Here is a 23,845-nt window from a genome sequence, read left to right on the forward strand (position 1 = left end):
ATGGACTTTTACCAGTGCATACGGTAAAATGCTGATACTCATTTTCTAGATCCATGTGCTGCCATCAGCACTGTTGACCACACAATCTAGACAGACGCACAGAATAATCACACAGAATACCTCCATAAGAGGCATTCAAGGGATATGCTAAGGTGCTAAATTAGTGCTATTGTCCCTAAAAATAATTTTAAAACTTTTATTTTTAAATCTGTTCTCAACTGCAGAAGTCTCATGTTGTTGGCAGAAAAAGATTAGAAGCTTTTGGTTTTTGAAAACAAGACTCATAAAAATACTTTCTCTGGCAAACAAATTTAATGTAAATGCACTATTATTTGGTTAATGGTAAAATATTACAAGTGTTGGCCTAGACCATAATGATATCTACACCAGTCACTGTTTCTGAGGTCATTTATGAAGCATGATAGAACACAGGATAACTGTTATTGGAGGTTAAGATATTTACTGGATTGCATAGCAATCACCTTGCAATGTACTGTAGAGATTTAGTGGTGCTACACTACAGTATTATTTTTTCATGTAATAAAAAGTCCCTGGTTTGTCTGAAACTCTTGTAACTTTTTGCACATGGAAGAAGTATATGTAGTGGGAGAAAGGAGAAATTATGGATGATCTTCAGAGGGGTTTTGATAGGATACAGATTCAGCTTCCTTTTAATCATCTGGATGTCATCTGGATAATCATCTGCTTCTTCACAAAAGAAAACAAACACTAGACATTTTTGGCACAAGATTTAAGTTGGCTGGTATTAACCAGCAGCTGTAGATCAAGTCCCCCCATAGTAATTCTCCCCCTCAATAGAGATTCTAATTTTAAATATTTAAGTTTCCATGTAGATGAGACTGTGTACTTCTGGAGACACACTCAGGCATTTGTTTATAGAGAAGGGGTTGAGAAGAAATTAGGTGTGTTTTATTATTTAAAGACTTGTTATACTTTGCCTGTCAGGAGAAGTTTAGCACTGTAATTAATGTTTCCATGAATTAAACATGGGGGTCTAGTACGTACAGTATTTTAAGTAAAATATATGGTTTCTCTATCATCTGTTTAACAGACTTTGCCAGTTCATATTTCAGTGTTCATTTTCAATATCAGTGAATCTTTGTTTCTTCTTCCTTTATATATACATACTTTCATATTTATAGTATTGCATTGGAAAGAAATGTAAATCTTCATTACTATAAAAACAATAAAATGTTTTCAATTTTCTGCAAGTGCTCAGTATATTTGACATGCAGTCTAGACTCTGATATGAATCTAGGGCTGAACCTAGTGTAACTAGTGTAACTTTCTGGTCCTGGAAATCATTCCAAACTGAAAACACTGAGCATTGAAATGTTGCTTTACACATTATATTTCCCTTCAAAAGAATGCAAACTATTTAAAATATTTTTGCCAGTTTACAAAGATACATGACACGTTCATATGCCAACAGCCATACGGACGAATATGCTTTACTGGAAGATCTTATTTCAGATTTTCAAAATTGTAAGGCTCTGAGAGGAAGATAAAAGGTTATCAAGATAGGTCTGTGCCTATCCATTGTCATTATCATCAGTAAAGTCTTTGGCATGTGGAAATCTTTAATAATCCAGGTACTTCTATGCACACTGAAATGAGAAGTGCTAGACGTTGTGAAAATCCATCTGATATAGTGAACGATCTTTCAATCCAGTTTCTTATGCCAGTGCGTACCAATCAAAAGGATAAATCCAACTTATTTTATTCTCACTTAATGTTCCATTAACTATCTGTGAATGGGATTGGCAATGTTTAGTTCCTGAAGAACTTGTGACTTAAGTGCTGCTCTGAGATTGGATCTGAAGAAACAAGGAAACTCCACTTACTACTTTTTTTTTTTTTTTTTTTTTTTTTTCCGAGTGAAGAGGGCTGGAATGAGACATTATCTTTCAATATTCTGAAAGAAAACAGTGCAGTCAGGAGCTGAAACCAAAAAGAATGCAAGGGAGCCCACAAGCAGCATCTTGTATGAAATGCGTACAGAGAATGTCTTAGGTTCTACCCTTCAGAAGCTAACCACAGTGCTATTTTCTTGATGGAAGATAAGTAAAGAAGCATAGTAATGGCATGCAGGGAGATAAGGTTATGCTTTGATGGGGAGATGGATTTTAGGAGAGATCAGGGCAGGGGAAATTTGGTAGATTGCAGGCTAGAAATTAAGATGCAAAGACAATACAGAATTAGTTCTGGTTAACAAGTGAGAAGTATTTTATTTTACCTTTTTCATATTTTTTTTCTAGTGGTTTCCAGTTTCTTTTTCTCCAGTTCACAATGCAGAATCCCCAGAGCATTTCAGTGGCAGAGCTGACTCCACCTCATCACAACTTCCTGAGATGGAGAATATGGGAATAACCTCACAGACCATTTTCTTAGGCCTGTTACAAACAAAGAATGTTCAGAGATGAAAATTAAGTCTACCTTAATTCAGGCAGGAGGAACTACTAGGTCTGGGGAGTGTGGGTAGTGGTGGTGGTGGGAATGTTAAAGTTTTCATTTTCAGAAAAAATGACTTGAATGACACAAGAACAATTTAAGGTAAGAGGAACTGTGTATCCAAATCCAGTTACCAGAAGTATTCATGTCTTCACATTAACCATTTTTGCCTTGTATATTTCTCTCCTTTTTCACCATTGAAACCAGCAACTGAATATAAGTACATTAAATTAAAAAACTATATAGGATTAATAAATGATTTATTTTGCAACATGCAAAGCTTATGCAAACTTAAATTGAACATATGTTTTGACCTAGAGAGGAGCTTGCTTGTTTTGTTTACCTGTAACCATACAAAATCCAGGTGGTAAGAGTGCCACATAAATGGACTGAGCAAATGAAGAGGACAGTCTAAATGATGAATGTGGACTTGGATGTTTCTGACTTTCTATCAATGGGAGCAATATATAGGTTCATCAGAGGTATGCAGCCAAGTCAACTCATTCCAGGAAAAAAAGTAGCTTTGAAACCTGGAAAATATTAAATAGGGAAATGTACAAAGATTTCAGAAAAAGATAATAGAAATAACATCTTTTCATAATTTTCTACCTAAAATTCTTCATTCTACATTCTAATTACTTTTCAAGGCTAGTGATTTAACCCTTCCATTCTAATCAAGAGAAATTTCATAGCTCTATGATGAAACAAATGAATTTGGTAGGTATTTACCTCTTTGGCATTCCTACCAATGGATCTTCTATGTCAAAATAATGCATTTCTTGAATTGCTGACTAGTTTTCCTTAAGTAGCCCACAGGGGTATTTGGTATTCGCAGAATATTACTCACACAGTTTGCAATTTAATCTCTAACACGACAGAATTTTCCACAGAACAGTTTATAAACATCAGCCATTTTATTGTTATTCCAAGGGCAAAGAAACAGATTTTGCTCCAAATTGCATTGACAGCTCTTTTCCTCTTGTGAAACGTGCAGTTGTTAAACATTTGCACCAGAAAACCTAAAGATAGGGCTTTTCCCACTGTTGTGTATAAATCAAATTACAGTATGGACATAATCCATGAGTCACACGTTGAAGATGGTATACTTGCAGGTATAAAGCACAGAGCTGCCACTGATATACCCTTACAATCATGTTCCCAGGGACAGCAGCTAACAGGAAACACTTGGGTAACCCATGCCTGGATAGTGCAAGACTTGTAAACATATACGTAGAGAACTATTCACCTCCATCTCCTTCACAGAAAGGCAGAGAAAGTCCAGGTCACCTTTTTTTTTCCAAGAGCCTAAATGTTCAACTCAGTGAAAATTTAGTTTGGGACTAAATCTCTCTTGAGTAAATCTCTCTTCAGTTGCTTGGAAGGATATGGACTTTATGAGCCAGATGGTTCTTCCCAGTCATGTTCGTTGTATGAGAATGGAGTCTAATGTAAGTGATTTGAATAACTCTTTTAAGATGTTACTTCAACTGTAACAGATTTAGACTTTTACTTTCAGTTATTTTGAATCACACCCAAGTTAGATATTTCAAACAGCCAAAAATCAGCTCTTCAGACCCCCCAGGGTTTCTTTTCCAATGAAAGAGATAACAAATCTCAGACTTTTGATGGTGGAAATGTCTCCATGTCATAACCAAAGACTGTTGACACTCTTAATAACTTGTTTTGATTCTGTTACTGTACCAATAGTGTTAGAATTATAATAAATTGATCTCAGTTTTGTTACCATTAAATGTATTTAAACACAAGAGGGTGGCTAAAATCTTTGTAATAAGATTACATTAGCATTCTCTCTGTTGCTATAGCAAGAGCAGCAGAGCAATGGAAAATGGGAAAATACCCCAATACTGAAAGTTTGCCTGTAATTTATTTGCCTGATGCTAGGTAGAATGAATACTGCAGTGAATTTTTACACATTGTTCAAAGTTCACAATACATCAGCAAGTAGCATGGACCAGTGGATGCAAGCTACTTGGTGCTGTACATATTTCAGATGTGTTTATTTTGGACTACTAGTCTGGTCCTGTGGACTGAATGCCCATTAAAGAGTTGGAGACTCCCGAGTGCATTCCTGGAATATATCTGCATTTATGATCTCTGAGACTACTCAACAATGTGAGCTAAAGCAGGGAAAATGGGGCCAAAATGCCCTCCTTATGACTACTAGGGATCTAGTCAGTAAAATTGATGGAATCTAGCTCCATAAGTGCCTGTGTTTCTCTGTTGACTGTAGTGAGAGCTTGACATGATGAGCTTATTATAGCTTTCTACACTGCAGGAAACAAAGGTTGGAGGTTGGACTCGATGACCTTGAGGTCTCTTCCAACCTAGAAAATTCTGTGATTCTGTGATTCTGTGAAATGCCACGTTGTCCATCAGGGAAGAAGAGAATGCTGTGTGAATAGGACATTTCTAACAGCATGACCTTATGCGAGTTCTTCCGTATCTACTAAATGTAAACTAGTCTCTCAACCCATTCTTCACTCCATTCAGCATGTTCCCTCTTCTCCTCTTTTATCTATTTTCTGGTAATTGGTAGCACATAACCTGCTGGTTCTCTGTCTCAGTTAAAACTGGTAGTAGGTTCCAAAATGATGGGGGATGACCTGACAGACATGAATGCTGAAAGACTGCTCACTCCTCTACGCTTAATTTCTTCAGGGATAAAAATAAAATAAAAAAATAAAGAAAAAAAAAAACATTGAAAACATTCCCAAAATCAAAGCAGAAGACTCAAAAATGGACCACTTTATATAAAAAAAGGAGCCAATATTTTATAAGCTTTGCAGTCAAAGTAGGGCTGCCTCACCCAGTGTGTGAGAGCAATGCAACACTGCAGATTTTTTAGCTGGAGCCACTAGCTGTTAAGTAAATATCTTTCTTTCAAACCATTCACTTCCATTTTGGTTTTAAGTTACATTGGGCAAACAGAGCTAAAAGAACAGAGCTGAAGCAAAGAGGCACTGAAATTCTGCAAAGGAACAAACCAGAAAAAGGCATTCCTTCTTTTTCTCATATTCATACAAATGGAAATCTGAAAAGTGAAAAACTAATGGTATGTTGAATGTTCTGAGTATCTTGGGCTGTTTAAACCCTTATAGATTACTGCAGAGAAAAAGATATTTCCACTGAGTTATTCTCTGCCAGTATCAGAAATTCCCCTTTATTAAACAAGTTCAAATAACAGCTCAGTTTTTCCTAACTTAAAGAAAATGTGAAGTGTTATGTTTTCCACAGAGAAAATGAGACAATATTTTCTTTTCTGGAATAAGTCATTTTACATTAAATGAAACAACAAAACCAGAAAATTAAATAAAAAAAATCTTATTGTCGTGAAAGTGCAGCTCCATCTGAGAACAGCAGCTGCCCCCGGAGAAAGCAAAGTCCTGGAAACTGAAACATATTTGGTATGGAAAATAGAATCATTACTGTTGTATGTTACAATTTTGTATACTACTTTTCTCATATACTACTTTTCATACTAAAAGTATGAAAAACAGAACTCTGCTATTACTTAATTGTATATTAAGAATTTAGAAATCAGCAATGCATCCAGCGATGAGGACGTTGATAGACATCATCTGGAATTTTAGATCTAATATTTTTCTGTCAGAAAATATCATATGGTTTCAGGTCTTCCTTGAGATTCAAAATGAAGATCTAATGAATAGCTTTTAATGCAGGGATTTTCAACACAGAGTTTTTGATCAAAATGAGCATAAAAAAGATAGCAGCGCAGCCAGTAGCTGAGAGAGGTGTGTATGGTATAAGACGATGGATGTAGGTTCCTGAATTGCTTATACAAATTTGAGCAGCTGCACCATGAGGGGCTGAGAGGTGTGACTGAGTACTTGGTGATCTTGTGGTTAAGACATCCACTGGGTTGTGCAAAGAACTAGTTGTGCAAAGCATGGATATGAATGATATTCTTCCACATTGCTGCATTAACTGCCAGACTGTTCTGTGGTGGGTCTCTTGCCTTTGGTTTTGACCAGACATTCCACCTGGTCAACACATAACAGTTTCCACATTTCCCAATAAAGCAAGTTTCACTGGAAAATTCCCAACCAGCTTTCATCAAGAATGGGCTCTTTTTTGTCGGGCCCAATGAGACATCCCACCACCTGACAACCTTTCCCACACTTTTTGGCAGGTAGCACTTGGTACGAATGCCAACGGGCATCATCCCGAGGCCGGAATGTGTTCACTGTAAACTGAAGCAGGCACTAAGGGGACTCCCATGAATCAAGATAGACGCTGGGAACATTTTCATTCCTGGATAACAAGAGATCTGGAGAGAGGCAGCCCATGATGACAGCCCATGATCAAGCTGCAGCAGATGCCTACACAGGTGCTAAGACAGGAATATTGAGCTGAAAGCAGACTGGGGGAAAATTAGTGTTCTCTATTTAGAAATCAGATTCCAGTTAGACAGTGAGACACTGAAAGCCATGAATTACAGAATCATGGAATGAATGTACTGCCCAGAAGAAAAAATGAAAGGAGACTCTGCTAATATACCTTTTCAGATGCTGTAATTACCTGTGAGAAACTGAGGCAACTAATTATGCAGTATAAAAACACCTAGGGACACAAGAAGAGAACATAGGAAAAGTATTAGTCCCAATGTGCATGATATGTACCTACAGAACAACTAGAACTGAACTGTCCAGAGCAGCACTAAAACCTAATGAAACTCCCAGGCCATGTTCTCTAGAGAAGTATGAGTGGGGTGTGGTGCCTCACTGCAAGCACTGGTAACCATTTCAAAGAAAACACTGCATGCTGTAAGATTAAGCACAGTTCATGTTACTGAAACACTATTGTATTGCAAGGATAAGGAAGAACTCAGTAACAGCATTCCTAGTGACAGAGGTACACATCAGAGCATGCCTTCTGAAGTTAAGTATTCTGCCAGCTCTATGAAATAGAAAATATATGCAAAATGCAATTCCCTTTTTTCTCTTTTGAGAGTAGTGAGGATGGCAGACAGTAGGAGAGTTCATACTCCAGAGCTAGCCATATGTCAAGGAGAAAATGCCTCAGGAAGTTAGTCTCTATTATAGACAAAGCTACAAGATGGACTTCTGTTTGAAAGGGAGGGATAAAGCAGCAGTTCCAGAGTGTTGTGGTTTAACCTGGTTGACAGCTAAACACCACAGAGCCGTTCGCTCACTCTCCCCCCTCCCTCTCTGGGATGGGGGAGAGAAATAGGAAAGTAAAGCCTGTGAGTTGAGATAAAGACAGTTTATTAAGACAGGAAAATAATAATAATAATAATAACAACGATGATAATACTACTACTAATAATAATGTGTACAAAACAAGTGATGCACAATGCAATTGCTCACCACCTGCTGACCAATGCCCAGCCTAACCCCAAGCAGTCCAGCTCCCTTCCCCTGGCTAGCCACCCCTATATATTGTTTAGCATGACGTCAGATGGTATGGAATACCCCTTTGGCCAGTTTGGGTCAGCTATCCCGTCCCAGCTCTTGCTGCACCCCCAGCTTGCCTGTTGACAGGACAGAGTGAGAAGTTGAAATGTCCTTGGGTTGGTGTAAGCACTGCTCTGCAACAATTAAAACATCAGTGTGTGTTATCAGCACTCTTCTCATCCTAAGCCAAAACATAGCATTCTACCAGCTACTAGGAAGAAAATAACTCTGTCCTAACTGAAACCAGGACACAGAGGATTTGGCAGTTGGCACAAATGCATTCATCGCATGTAGAGGAAAGGATGTTTGAGATGAGCTGGAGGAACAGCTACTTCACAAGCAGAAATGCTAAATTAGTAGCATACGTGGTTCTGTAAAAAATATTCATAGTCCATCAGTCAACAACAACAAAAAATGAGATCTGTAATACATTTTTTCATTATAAAAAATTACAGAAATTACAAGATAGCAACAGATTAGCATTCCATTTACTAGGAAGTGGGCTGAATGGAAGGCAAAACTGAGGTCACAGCCAAAACGTCTGTGACGCCTATAAAGCCTGTCAACAAGTTGCTCTGTTTGTGCTGAGACCGCTAACATCATGCTGACCAAGAGCTTCTTATTGCTTCTTTGCACTACTCTATCATCATTTCTACTTGTGTGCATGGATTCTCAGCTTACACATAAATTCACACAGGGACTCCCTTTTTGATCTTTGGAAGATGTGTGGTAAACCTGACTTGTTGAGACAACAGGCCTCCATGCCGTGCAGTAGAACACAAATCAGTCAGTGTCAATTGGGAAGTTAAGCACAACTAATCATGGAAAAGGTGCTTTGAAAGCAAATGAAGACAGAGCTGCAAGACATCCTAGAGTGTCACAGTAGTTATCAACCATACAAGAAGGGGCCTTAAAAAAGGATGCGTCAGAGAACAATGTTTCCATTTCACACTCTAACAGAAGAATGAATGACAGAACAAAAAAGCAGTAAATGACAGGGCAGAATAATGATCTAAAGATCCAAAGCCAATATACTCAGGTCAGCAGATATGGGTACAGCTCTCAAGGACTGGGCAAGAGCCCTGCAATAGGCAGACAAGCACTGGAGAATTGCAAGTGATCAGTCATTATTTATGTAGTTAAGCTGAGGACAGGGTCTGGACTAAATAAGAATCTGGACCATCAGTGACACCAAACACTTCTGATTTTCCCACAGGACTTGCAAACATCAGATAATAGCAAGCAACGTCAGTAGCAAGCTGGAGGCAAATGCAGTAAAAGCTACATGAACTAGAAAGCAAACAAGAACACAGAAAAAGACTCGCAAATCCATGGTGACATGAAAGGAAAGGGTGGGTTCATCAAACATCTGCACACTACTGTCTGGCCCCAGCAAGTCAAGAAAGGCTTTCACAGAACACACACAAAAGTTATGGCACAGCTGTTCAAGAAGTATACACCCACCATCTAAGTGTTGAGCTCACGCTAACTGGGGATAAGCTATAAACTGTATGAAATGAGGACCGTCTGTATTTTCTCTGAAAAAAGGATCATGATTAAGATGTGTTTTCTCCAAAATCAGCATCTCAAAAAGCACCTCCAATCCAGAGCTCATGCTCTGCACAGTAGAGGATTTTCTCTGGGTCTGCCGTGAAAATCTCTGGACAGTTTTGATGGCTATGTTCAGAGGGAGTTGAAGGCAGTCACTGACTTCTCCATCCAGAAGCTACAACAAACAGTGTGAGAGCACCATTATTAAGAATAATTTTAAAATAATAGTAATTAATATATATATACATGTTAGTATTAGGACTTACCTTACAATGAAGCAGATTTACAGCAACCAAATGAGATCAGTGAAGGGAGTGCTGATTGCTGCAGTGAAATGGTTAAGAAAATCATCACAAGTTTTTTTTTTCAAATGCTGGCTGCAGTTGTTAGTCTACAAATAATCATGTTCTTTAAAAATCTATGAATCCGTGCTTGGTTAGTGAACTGCTTGGAAAATAAGTAACAGCTCTTAGCATGCAGTTCCTGGCAGTATGCAGTGCGCACTGTGCAGTGTGCCCTGGGGAGCTCCAGCAACCAACACAAAGACAGGATTTTGATAATTGCAGTCTTGGAATCAGGAACTTAATTTTAACCTACAGTACCTGACTGCTTCCGTGGGCCAAAGTCACTCACTCAAATGTGCATTGGGAGTCAATGGCAGAGTTGGAAACTGAGTTTTGCCTTACATGCCAGAACTCAGGAACAGCACAGGGAGGAGGACACTCTTACTGACACTTCCAAGAGTGGTTGTAACCCACTCACAAGGAGCTTCAGTCATAGTCTATGCCCAGCAGAAAACTATGTCCTCCGTGTACGCAGTGGACTCTCCAGCCACAAGAAGTGATGCAGATGCCCAGACAGAGCTCCCAAAGGAAGAAGAAGGGGAGATGACTGGTGGAATCATACTCTAGTGTCCTTGGAATTGATGTGTCAGCCAGCCACAACACAAGAAATTAAGTATTCCCTACCCTCTTGCCGCCAGGCAGTAAATGGGGACCTAAGAGACAGGGGGGAACAGAAGCAGGTTTCTGCTCAGGGAAGCTGGCAAATCCCTTTTTTTTTTTTTTTTTTAATTTATTAACAGCAAAAGGAGGACAACATTTATTTATCTATTTATTTATTTACTTATTGACAGCAAAAGGAGGACCGGAGATGACATTGGTCCATTACTCAATGAGGATGATCACCTCACAAACAGGGACATAGATAAAGGAGAGAAGTTTAATGCCTTCATTGCCTCTGCCTTCAACACTGATGAAGACAGTGTTGAAGACAGCTCTGGGATCCCTGGGGCCCTGAGCTGAAGGAATGTTACTGAAGTAATGATAACTCCCAGACAACCCCAAACTCGTCCAGGATTTGCTGCTCCACCTGGATGCATATAGTTTTATGGGACCTGATAGGATTCATCCCAAGATACTCAGAGAGCTGGATGATATTGCAAGACCTCTCTCAATTATTTTTCAACAGCTGTCAGAATCTGTAGAGGTTCCAAGTGGGCTGGAAGCTGGCAAACGTTGTTACAATTTTCAGGAAGAGCAAGAAAGAAAACCCTGGTAATAACAGGCCCGTCAGTCACACTTGGTAAAAATATGGAGAAGATTATTTTGGGAGTTATTGACAAACACCTAAAAGACAATGCAGTCACTGGTCACAACCAACATGGGGGTCACAAGGGGAAAGTCCTGTTTAACAAACTTAATTTCCTTTTATGACAAGGTCACCCGCCTGATTGACCATCGGAAACCAGTTGATGTAATCTTTTGTATTTCGGCAAAGATTTTGATACTGCTTCTCACAGTATGCTTCTGGACAAAATGTCCCGCATACACCTAAACAATGCATAATAGTATGGGTGAACAATTGGCTGATGGATTGGGCTCAAAGGGTTACAGTAAATGGGATTACATCTGTCCATCACTAGCGATGGTTCTGGAGGGCTCCATTTTAGGGCGTGTTCAATTTAATGTTTCCATAAATTATTTGGACGCAGGACTTGAAGGTATATTATGTAAGCTTGAGGATGATTCTAAATTGTTAGGAGCTGCTGACTCTCTTGACTCTCTGGAGGAACATTGTGGAGAAATCTTGACAAATTACAGGGCTGAGCAATCACCAAAAACATGAAGTTTAGCAAGATCAAGTGCTGGATTCTGCATCTGGGGCAGGGTAACCCCAGATATATGTACAGTCTGGGGGACAAAAGGCTGGAGAGCAGCCCCACTGAAAGATCTGGGGCTTCTGGTCTACAGCAAGCTGAGCATAAGCCAGCAATGTGCCTTGGCAGCCAAAAGGGCCAACCATATCCTAGGGTGCATCAAGAACAGTATTGCTAGCTGGTCAAGGGAAGTGATTGTCCCACTCTGCTTTGTGCTGATGAGGCCTCACCTCAAGTACTGTGTGCAGTTTGAGACACCACAGCATAAGAAGGACATAAAACTACCAGAAAGTGTCCAAAGGATCACTACAAAGATGGTGCAGGCTCTAGAGGGGAAGACGTATGAGGAGCAGCTGAGGTCCCTTGGTTTGTTCAGCCCAGAGCAGAGCAGGCTGAGGGGAGGCCTCATGGCGGCCTGCAGCTCCCTCACGAGGGGAGCGGAGGGGCAGGCGCTGAGCTCTGCTCTCTGGGGACAGCGACAGGACCCGAGGGAACAGCATGGAGCTGGGACAGGGGAGGGTCAGGCTGGGGGTTAGGGAAAGGTTCTGCACCTAGAGGGTGGTTGGGCACTGGGACAGGCTGCCCAGGGCAGTGGTCACGGCACCGAGCCTGCTGGCATTCAAGAAACATTTGGACAACACTTTCAGACATACGGTCTGATTTTTGGGTGGTCCTGTGCAGAGCCAGGAGTTGGACTCAACGATACTTGTGGGCCCCTTCCAACTCAGTGTATTCTATGATTTTATGAACTCTGTGCTGAGGCTACTCTTATGTGACTGAATAGAAGCTGAACTTACCAGGTTTATAATCAAGAAAATATATGTGGAGCAGTGTCCTTGCTCATTTAAAATCAAAGCAGAAATAAGCTTTGTCTTTTTTTTTTTTTTTTTTTTTTTTTTTTTCCTGAGATTAAACAAATTTAAGTATGTACTTGAATTTATTTTATTTTGGGTGGAGGGGGGCAGGAGAGATGATGACTTTGGCAGTTTCCTTAAAAAAAAAAACAAACTTGCAAATACAAATTTTAATTTTTTCTCCAGAGAAGTTTGATGAACTTTTAACACTTTTTGCCCAAGGCTAAGACAGTCTTAATTGCTTACATAAGGGAGAGAACGGAGACCTATTGGACCTGTCTAGAGATATCTTGAGTCTCTCCAGCACCTTATGACTCTTCACTCTGTGGAAGCTGCTGGCTTTGGATAACACATTTAAGAGATGGAAAGCAGAAGATGAGGGAGCCCATCTGCTAGCCACAGGAACTTCCCCTGCTATCCCCATGTATTTCCTGTTGGAGATCCAAGCAAGAGTTAGCACCTGCTTCAAAGCTTGAGGCGCAAATAGCTTCCCTCCTGTCCTACCTAGCTGTAGCTGAGAGCTGCTGGGGGCCTTGGTTCGTGGCAGCCAACTTGGGTGGTCACACTGCAGGGACTACACTGGGCACATTAAAGAACGGGCTCTAAACTGGACCCTAGCTTTCCTCATGTCTGTGAATCCAAGAATCACAAAATACCCACCTACATTTAGGGAGGAACAAAGCACAGCCTTCTGTTGTTACTGAAATTTAACAAAATTATTCCAGAAATAACCTTGCACCTCCACAGGCTACGTGATTCCCAGAAAGTGCCATCATTCACTGAACTGAAACACCTGATTTATTATACACAGGTGTGAGCTAATTATTACATATTTATTACTTATTATTTTATTACGTGTTTATTTTGGAGAGGCAATAGACTTTCTGTAATTAGGCCTGCACCCATTATGAAGCCCTATTTTAAGCTGCTTTGTACCTTTGACTTGCCTTAGCTTGAAATTTACCACATTTATACATTTATTCTGTAGGCAATGGGGAAAGGGTCTTGTATAGTTTGAAAAATGAGCATGACCTACTGCTTCAGTTACTGGATTTCAACTCAGAAACAGCAAAGTTACTTTTCTTGCGTATTTCATTAAAAGGTAAAGGGTATGTTTGATGGAGGAATTACATCTATTTTGTTCAACTTTGACAAGTTACCTATGAAATCGCCGGCTCTAAGGCACATGGGCCTTAGTCCTGCCTTTCACTAGTCTGATCAGTCTGAACATTCACAAAAAATGAGTGAGTAAAGCAAACAGGTGTCTACCTAATCACAATTAATCCTCCAGATTCAGGAGTTTATGATCTGTTTTCCATTTTTCACATGCATCATCCTCTGTCAGATCAATAGCATATTTGGTCATGAGACAAGGAAATAAACTACCTTCAGTTTGAACTGGAACATTTTAAGTTCCTTACTGGTATCCATTGTTGCATCTAAACAGCTTTTGTGATTTATTTATTTATTTATTTTTAATAATAGGTTCTATTACCATAAGTGCCCTCTTTTCTCATTATTTAAACACGAATCTGTGTCCCCCTAAACAAGGTCCTCCCCTTTTAGTGGTAAAATGGAGGAAAGTAAACCATTTGATTAATGCAATGGTAAGTTCCCATGACTGCAACCAGGGATAGGGTTGCTTTTTGTAACAATAATCTTTTCCCTCAGTAATTCTTGCTTGAGGTTCCCTTTAAAACCATCAAGGTCAAGCCCTTGCAGTCCTCAAGTACAATCGGTTTAATCATGCTTCCTTCCCTTCAGCAATTAAATGGTTTCACTCCCTTTTGCTCTACTCCTTAAGGAGAAAAATAAATATTTCTTAAAAAATTTAACACTTTTATAAATTATAACACGGAAAATAATTCTGTTATATGTTGGAATTTTTCTGGGTTCAATTTCCTCATTCTATTTGCTTTAAATATTTTATAGTTACAACTGCACCGTTACATTTATACGTTTATAGTTATAAAAAAATATTTTAAGTAGAAATAACTTCTGAAGAGACAAAACAAAACAATTGAATTGTTAAATTACATTTTTTAACACAATAAACAGCTTTAGACTTCACATCGAGTCTCTCCTTTGTTTAGCTAACATCTTTAACATCTTTATGGCCTCTTTCAGCTGATGCCCAAAAGGTGCAAACTTTTCAGCAGACTAAACGCTTTTTCCGTGTGAAGCAAAGCTGTCAGCGATGGGCTGAAAAAGTAATTACCAAAGGCCTTTCTATAAGGATTAGAATCCTTTAATATGCTGATTAATCAGCTTTTAAATAATGACTACCCTTGAGTAAGCCTTTCCACGTAAATGAAATGTCTTTACTTGCTGGTATATGACAATGCTATTTGAAAAATCAATACTGATTAATACCTGAAGTGCATTAAGTGTACAAATATAATTATTTTTAGAAAGGAAAAAGTGTTTAGTAACATATTTACTGTTTATCTTTACTGCCTAGCTGATGCTTTATTCAGGGGATTTCTTTTTCTCCCAGGAGTAGGCAACAAGCATCCCACTGACTTTAAGCCTTGCCAGGTAGCTGATCGTCTCCGACTCCATCCACAGTTATTCTACACATCAGGAGGACTGCTTTGTATTTGCACTTGGATCCTCTTAACTCCACTAGCTTAATAATGGACCTAAACAACTAGTTACTGAGGGCATTCAGCATCTCAAATTACTTGGCACTTTGAGAAAGTAAGTGATAATAGGCCTGCTCTTTCGAGCTCTAATTAGTGCTATGCATTGTAAATGGCTTCTGAAAGCTACTTCTGATGTCTCAGGAAAAGGTAACCTCAAAAAGCAAATAAATAGTAGATGATTATTTCTTTTAAAAGACCAGTTATAATTATTATTCAATGTAATGTAGGAATATTCTACTGCTTCTTTACAAGGAAACATAATCACTTGTAAAGACTTCTAAACTTTTAAGTAGCAGGCCACTCCCATCCACATCTTTGCAAGTATTTACCAAGAAGAAAATGTCAAATGTTCTGCGTGAACCAGGACTGAGTCTTTTGTCTGTGCTTCCTGGTAAGCTCAGAAATATGCTTACTGGATCTTTCACTTTTACACCTACTTTTGTGTTAACTTTCCTGCCTTCCAATTATTCTCCTTTACTGCAATCTACATTTCAGGATACAATTCCCTATTGATATCGATTTGGCTATTTAGATTAATTTTCTTCTGAAAACAAACCCAGAAGCCTTTGGAATTAAAACATCATTCACACTTCTAAAATTAAGCATGTGCATAACTGTTTGCAGAACAGAGCCTGAAATTACCTCTTGTCTCTGTTTCTAATATCTCCAGGCTGCATTTATTTGCTGTCCTCTCATTTTTGTCCATTCTTTGAGATCACCAATGAGAACAATAAATATAAGCCTTGACATCCTACAGGACGTTTCTCTCTGGTGTCTCCAGTCCCTTTGTTGTTCTTTTCTGAAGTTTCCAGCTGCTGTGACAGATCAATTACAAAACAAAACAAAAAAAATCAGATTTCATGGCACATATGTATTGACTGTTCTACTTTGTTCCCAGAATGGACCAAATACAGAACAATTCACTGAATCCATGGCAGTAGTAGGACTGTTTTAAGGTCACTGCTAGATACGATGAGATATCACTGTACTGTTAACTATGGGATACAACAGCATAATTCTCACTAGTTCCCTTACCTACAAACTTGGACTTTATATAAACATTGTTTTAGAACAAAATTTATAAAAGCTGACAGTTTAGCAACCTTGGGGAGAAATGACAGCCTCTTTAAAGCCAGGTAATAAAACTCCCATTAGTTTCAGTGTTATACCCCTTATTTGAAGCTCGTTTGGTCTGTGTGTGGCAATAACATATTTCAAGTCTAGCAAAAAGACTGAAAATTCAGTTGTGTAACAATTTAGTGAGTTTGAAAGAGTGAAGCAAAGGTTCCTGCTTTGGGAACTTCTAACGCCCCAGCAGAGATGGTGCTTCTATCAGTCACAGAAACCTGTGGGATGCAGCAGGATTTGCAGGTTTTCCTGCCAGGCTGTTGAGCCTGAGGCTGCTATAGAGTCTCAGCTGAAGGCTGCACTACCTGTGCTGGGAACTGACTGTGCTCCTTCTTCTAACAAAAACATACGCAGCATATGAAGTTAAATATGTGTGATCATGTGTGAAGAAAGTCAAAGTACATATAAAACATATTTGTATATGTGTATAAATGTGTGTTTATATATGAATTTACAGGTATAACATACAAATGGGGGTCTGAGCTTTAACTTCAAGTCAAGAAGGCAAGATTAAAAATGTGCATTAGAGAACTGTAGCATACATGCAAACTTTGTGGCTTAGACAAGCTTCTGCAACACTAGAAATGGAAGAAGAACTTACAGTACAAGCACTGATGTACGTTGTCTGGACTCTTTTCAACTATTTTGCAATTTTTGAGCCTCTATACATTTTTTGCTGGCAATATGAATGTCTATCAGGCTTATGAAAATGAGGTTGTTTTTCTTGTAATTCTGGTTTCATGATCAGTAATACCCGACCTCTGCATTTCTGGAGTAAATGGAAGTGCACAATGGAGCCAGATCAGGTGTGACCATGTAATTGTGTTCTGCAAAACTGGACAATATACAGTTTAATGCTATCTTTAGGATGTTATGCTAGATTTGTGTGAGCTATGGATAGATCAGATGTGATCCAGCACAAAGTTAAACCAATGGAGGGGGACAATATCTGAGCCAGCACCTTTTCAAGGGCAATGATACTAATGGAAAGAAATTGAATGCATTTAAGAAGCAGAGTGAAGTTTGTAGGTTAAAAGGACTATGCTGTTTCTAATCTCAGACTCGGTGCCCAAAACCTGGATTTACCACTATAATAAATCAGATTCTTCAGGCCACAGTTGATTTCATATGCTGTTTTCAGCAGTAACAACAGCCTAAGGTACAGTCAGGACCTCTTCCTACTGGCTCCCTGTTCCATATCATGACACCTGGCACTTTTTGTGGGGCTGCATGACAAACTACATGAATGAACAAAGCCAGGTTAAAAATAACTTCAGAAAAAAAAAAAAAAAAAGTAATATCTAGCTTCCTGCAAGGCACCACAGGCAGCTGTGCTCACGCTGTGGAAAGGGTAGCAGGGGCAGGTCTGAGCAGGTAGTGGCACTGAATGGGAAAACCTGCAGCCACAACTGCTTGAGAAAACGGTTATGAGGAACTGCTCACAGGGATACTCTGTTTGCACAGCATTCCCCCATCCTCCCAACTTGAAAAGTTGTCCATGGATCTAGAAAAGTCCTCTGGTGTATCAGATGTGCAATTTGCTGAAGAAGAGGTGCTGGAGACAGCTTCAGACTTCCCGTGCTTACTGAACAGCTGCAGCTACGATCATTTTCCTGTCGACTGTAGTCAGGTCTATTCCACCAGAAATCTGCATACTTAGATCCTAGTTCATGAAAGAGTTCCGGTAAGGAGGCATGCTCACCATCCATCCCAACAGGCTTTCAGTTTTGTATCCAAGACTTATTCTTAAATACATGCTCAAATGCTTTTCTGAATCAGGGCTTTTTACAAGAGTCTGGAACTCAGACAGCTCTGGAGATCAGTGTGTGCCATTAAATAACGACAGCAAAAAAGGGTTGTTTGCATTTGCAAAGTAGTCAGTAATAGTTTCTTTGGTAGAATTATTCATTCATGTGAGCTTCGCTAATGCATTTTAAAATTAAGTAGATACATACAATTCATTTAAAAAAAAAAACACGTTTAAGAAAATAAATTAGAGAATGAAGTATTTGGAAAGCATTATAGTAAGTTTAAGAGACAAAAAATGCAAAAAAAAAAAAAAAAGTCAGACAGCTATGCTTAAAAAAAAATCCTACCACTTAATCTTTAACTGTTGCCATTTTTTAAAATAACAACATACATTCAAAAGCCATGCAAGAGATTATGGGTTTAGTCTTAACTCTGAATATCTCTGAATACCCTTTTTGTTGATTTCATTTTAACATAATTTATGGTTTATTTTTTATGACACATAGCCATATATATGGGTAAAAAGCACATATTTATAATTTAAGAGTTTAATTTATATACGAACTGAAATATACACATGACTAAGTTTCTTGGCTAGATGTCTTTTGATAGTATTTTAAAGTTGTATTATTTTACTAATAATATGGAAGTCCAAGGGTTTAACATTGCCTCAGGAGAATTAGACTCTGAGGAACACATTGCTCGCAGCTGCAGTGAAATATCCATCACTGAAAATTTCAGCACTTCTAATTCCATCTCAGTGACATCAGTCGGATAACTGAAATATTACTCACATGTGGTATTCAGGGAGTGTGTGTATGAAATTATCAAAATTCTAGGAAAGTAATTTTGTGTTTATCATTAGCAGCCTTTTTCTAACAACAAAAAATCAGAATGAAAAATAATAGTGCAGTGGATTTTTTTCATTATGATTAAAATAAGATGTAATTTTCCCTACATTTAAAATGATCATCAAGCCTCTTCCTGTTTATTTTCTAGCTTTTGTTTCACAAAAATGGGAAAATTGTACTGTAGAATTAACTTAGCCAAGCTTAAGAAGACATTTTTTGATTTATAAATCATTGAAAGAATAACTCAATTATAGAGTATCTGCAATTCAATGAAAGCCAAAGCCATGGTTTCTTAACCACTGTTGCCAGATTTATGCCCAGCCTGATCAGATGCTAGTATCGCTTTGATTTTGACATGGCACACATTGGCAAAGGCACCTAAAAACCTATATTGTGTCTTCTTATCCACCTAGGTTGTGGTAGGATGCTGTTTTTTTTTTCTCTACAAGGTTGCTTTTTCTACTGCTCAGGTCAGGTACAGTCCAAAAAGAACAGCCCAGTGAGACACTGACCTATTTAGCTTGTAACACTGCTAAAGCATTGCACCCTTTTAGGCTATTTAGTTCTTCTCCATAGGTAGCAACAGCTACAGAGGACAAAACTGCACAGACAGTCCCTGAACCAGAAGTTTCTTGTCTGGCAATGACAGCAAATAACCAGAAAAAGACTGAGATTCAACATGTGCAACTCTCCACACTCCTAAATATTTCCTTTGATAGATCAGAGAGTACAAAGAGGCCTAGGAAAGGGAACAGTGAGTGAGAGGAGCTGTCTAGGCTGCGGACCCGGGATGGAAAACAACAAAGGAAAAATTCACAACAGAAAACATTTGTGTAAATGTTTGGTAACTGTTCTCTTCACTTGTCCTGGAAGAAAACCCACCTGAGAAAGTCACAGAGGGCCCAAGCCAAGAGAAGTGTCATGGCCATTAGTCAGTGCAGCGCACCTAGGATTAGAAAGCTGACAGCTAGCAAGGCTATTTGGAAGGTATCATCTGCATTTCAGAAGATTCTCAAACCATGTTGCCCTAATGTGAGAGATGCCAAAGAGGTCACACAAAGTTTGGCTTGTGTAAGATTCATAAAAGGTGTCAGAGTGATGAAAATGGTATCCTTTCCAGTTTTTCCCCATTTAATACTAAGAAGATCAATACAAAGAGAGTTTTGCAGAAGGTTCTTCACCAATCTGGCCAGCTGGTGCACAGTGCTGGTGTTTTCTGCAGCTCCTGCTGGGCTCTAGCTGGCGCCTGGCCCGTGCAGATCAGCACGCAGTATTTGCTGCTGTCAGATCCAGCCTGCTCTTTGATGCTCTGGCTCACAAAGTCAGACTTTATTGGTAAACATGGCTATTGCAAGTAACTGCTTGAGCATCTGAGTAAGTGGTGCAATGTCTGCTTGGCCTACTTCTTACCAGGTCAGTGCTTGCTTATTTTGCTTTATATAATAATTGGGAAAGCAACAGGCGGCAGACTGCTGAAAGGGGGGAGCAAGGCCAGACGACACACAGTCTGCTATAACTCACCAGCTTCCCAATGATAGCAATGGGATAGCTGTGCAAAATCTCAAGTGCTACTTGCTGTGCTGCAACACTGGGTATTCATTTTTGAGAGCTATAAACTGTGTCCTCCTGAGCCTGTTATCAGCTTTCTGTAACCCTCTCCACTCCACTCCTTTCCTCCCCTCCCCTTATATCTGACCCCAAATGGGATATGATACTTCACCTCAGCCCTCACCAGTCCAACTGTCATTATTTAGTTCCCTCACATAGAAAACTCCAACTGATACATCCTAAATGCCTTCTGTGATGTTTCATTGTTGACACATACTTGTTTAGTTTTTGATACGCCACTTAGATCCTTTTCACAGGGTCCCCATTTTGTATTCGGATGATACTTCTCTTAAGTATAGCACTGTCCCTTAGTTTTACTAAATCTCATTTGATTTAATGTTAATAAATCCTTAATAGAACTTGTTACACCAGTAGACCACAAGCAAACTATTATATGGGTATAAAAAAATTAAAAACTACACCAATTCATATTTGCGAGAAATTTTGCTTGTTACTATTATAATGACACTTAAAGATACCTACAGTTTAAAAGGTTTAAGAAATATATATACGTATTAGTCTATTTAGCTATTTAATTTGTATGTGTAAACGCATACAGTGGGAATCATCTAAAAATACAGGATCTAATCTCAGCTAGTCATAAGGCTCTTTCCACTCAGTGGAGAGGGAGAGAAACCTCCAGAGGCTGATTCATTCGAAATGCCTTGATTGCTCATTTTAGAAAGGTAGTAATCACTCTCTGGAGGTGTCTTCCTCTATCCGCTGACTACAGAAGGAGCCAAGACAACTGCTTTAGAATAGATACCAAACTTCTAAATTGCTAAAATTACACAAGATGAATCCCAGCTGCAGCTCATTCCCTCTGGAACAGTCAATTAAACCTAAATTCTTCAAAGATTTAGGCCTTGAGTCCCACTGATTTCACACTGTGAAATTCATATAGCCACTGACTTCAATGAGAGTCACACATCTAAACACAGTGCATACTTAATTTTGGAGGCCTCAGAACACTGACAAAAATTGTACCATATCTGCCCACGATGATTTAAACAAATATTGCCTTCAAACATTCACGCTTCTCCTCTGGCACACATTTCCATCTCCGCTGCAGAAGGGAATGTGTTAGTGCTTCAGCTGCAGTAACACACACACTGCAAGGAGGGGAGGAGGGAAGAACTGGAGGTGGTTGTGTCTTGGAGAGACACAGCTACATTTGACTGAGCATGTCTTTCAGATTCCCCTTTTGGCCACTTCTTGATCTTTCTTACCACAAAACGATTATTTATTTTAAAAGATTATTAAAAAAAAAAATAATAACGTACTGAAACAACTAGTAGAACAGACCTGGCAGGTGTTTTACTACAGTAGCACTATCCTGAAATTACTTCTACTTATTTTTATTCAAATTGACAACATTTCAACTTGAGTGCTCCTTAATGACATAAAACTAACTCTTCTTTTTTCCCCTTTGAAGTCACATCATTGTAGATGTTGATTGTTTAATTGTCCTTCCAATCATGCACTTAACTTCCCACTTAGCCCCATGCAGGACATGACTTGAAGACATTAACAATCGTCACTAATGTGGATTGCCTTAGGATGTTTAAGTTTATTTGTAATGGAGGCAAACAGTGTTTGGATGAATTCTATAAATGTTGAACATTTTCTGCCTTAGGCAAAGTTTTCAGAAAGAGTTCATACGGTTTTTCTGGTTGTAATCAGTACATTCAAATTATGCATAATTTGGTTTTCATGGTTTCAGTGTTGGATCACATAAAGTCAAGTTTAATTACTACCAAAAATAAATTCCTTTATGCACCTTGGGATATTCACTGTGGACTTATGATGCACTAGTAGGAGATTCACAATTGCTAGGAAATTATTTAAGAACAGTATATTGCTTTTCCGCAAATGCAAGTGAAATTACAATGGTTAATCACAGGAATTGAAATAAATGGTCATAAAGTTTTAATGCTATTATTAACTAAAAGTAATATCAATTCCTATACCAAATTGGCAGACGAAAAGGAGGGTGGGAAACCTCTGTATTTAGAAACATTTCCATGAAAAATATCACGATGTGGGGTGAGATTCTTGTTTATATACACAAAGAGAAAAAGTGAAAAAGGTCTTCTGCTCCAACAGGGGAGGGACTCTTTGTGGGACTCTCTAGCAACTTCCAGACAGGTGCCTGAGGCAAAACCTTCTATTGCCTATTGCAAGCTATTTCATGTACACAAGCAGTCTTCACCAAAAAAAAAAAAAAAAGTTCTGCATTCTGCTCTACTTTTTTTTCTCTTTTCTTTTTTCAAAGCAGAACGATCTCAACAGTCAACTTCTCCCTCCAGCTGTGGCCTTAGAAAAAGTTTTACTAGCCTTACAATTTCATTTATTTTTTTTTTAAATGGGTTAAGTAAGGGGAACCTGCAATAGAGTGGTGGTTGTCTGAGGATGAATTCTTACTTCCTTCTCCCAAATAGTCAGTCATAAACATCTTCAGCTAGAAATAAAATGTCACTAGGAAGATTTAGGAATGAATAGACAGGACACTAATTCTGCCAATACTCCTGCAGGGGCATTTATGGATAGGAAGGTGGATAGATGGGCCACTGATTTCTATCTCACTTTATCTGAACTGAGATGTGTCAAAGCATAAGTAATGTTCTGTTTTGCTTTTGCTTCTTGCTGCTGAACACTACCTAACTCACTTTATTTACCCATGAAAAGTAGAGTATCTGAAACAAATAGTAGACACAGTTTTGGATTACCTGGTAGTCAAGGAGTACACAAGGAAACTATGATGTCCTTAATGAACACAATCATTCATTGGATGTGGAAGTGGAATCATTCACTCCTTTTGACCTTCTGACATAAATTCTGCAAATTAAACTTCACATAACTGAATAGAACTATATGCAATTGTCTCTTGAAGTGGCTTGACTCCTTTGAAAACTGACTAAACAAATTGAATTTAGATTAATCAAATTGTTAAAGTTCCTAGTACTGGTAAAAGACATTCTAACTTTAAGACATAACAGAAAATGTATAGGATCTTAGTTTGGTTTTACTTTCAGTCATCTGCTAAACCATTTGAGGCATTCTTCTTGTAGAGGTAGGTTACTTGAAAGCAGTGCTTATTTTCATTGTGCTAATGATATGTAAAAAAAATCATACTTAGCTTATGGGTGTGTCTTTTGCCTGAAGTTAATGCATCTTTTAAACAACACATGTTTGGACTTGAATCTGTAAATGCTTGTTTATCTGATTTAAAATAATCAAGGAAAGAAAAAGACATCATCAGTCTCATCCCATAACACCCATAACATCCCAATGAACGGTTTACAGTTCACTGTGTAACTTCCTTTCCTCCACTCCCAACTCACTCAGGCTACCACGCTGGTAGTCTTGTGGA

General features: G+C 38.7%; 1 long non-coding RNA gene across 5 annotated transcripts in view; it reads right to left on the reverse strand.

Moving 5' to 3' along the window:
• The window catches only part of LOC311439716, a 46,410-nt gene that overhangs the window by 19,863 nt on the left and 2,702 nt on the right, over positions 1-23,845 (reverse strand). Inside the window, exons 3-8 of one of the 5 annotated variants that reach the window (XR_014694952.1) lie at positions 23,608-23,694; positions 23,202-23,310; positions 19,747-19,810; positions 15,779-15,951; positions 2,816-3,002; positions 2,258-2,414 (exon numbers count right to left, since the gene is read on the reverse strand). This is a non-coding gene — a long non-coding RNA (uncharacterized lncRNA). Of the gene's footprint in view, positions 1-2,257; positions 3,003-15,778; positions 15,952-19,746; positions 19,811-23,201; positions 23,311-23,607; positions 23,695-23,845 lie in introns of all 5 variants that reach the window. The other 4 variants (XR_014694953.1, XR_014694951.1, XR_014694954.1 and 1 more) reach the window with 4 other exon arrangements.

The sequence above is a fragment of the Aythya ferina genome (assembly GCF_964211825.1).
Source record: "Aythya ferina genome assembly, chromosome: 1".
Classification (NCBI taxonomy): Eukaryota; Metazoa; Chordata; class Aves; order Anseriformes; family Anatidae; genus Aythya; species Aythya ferina.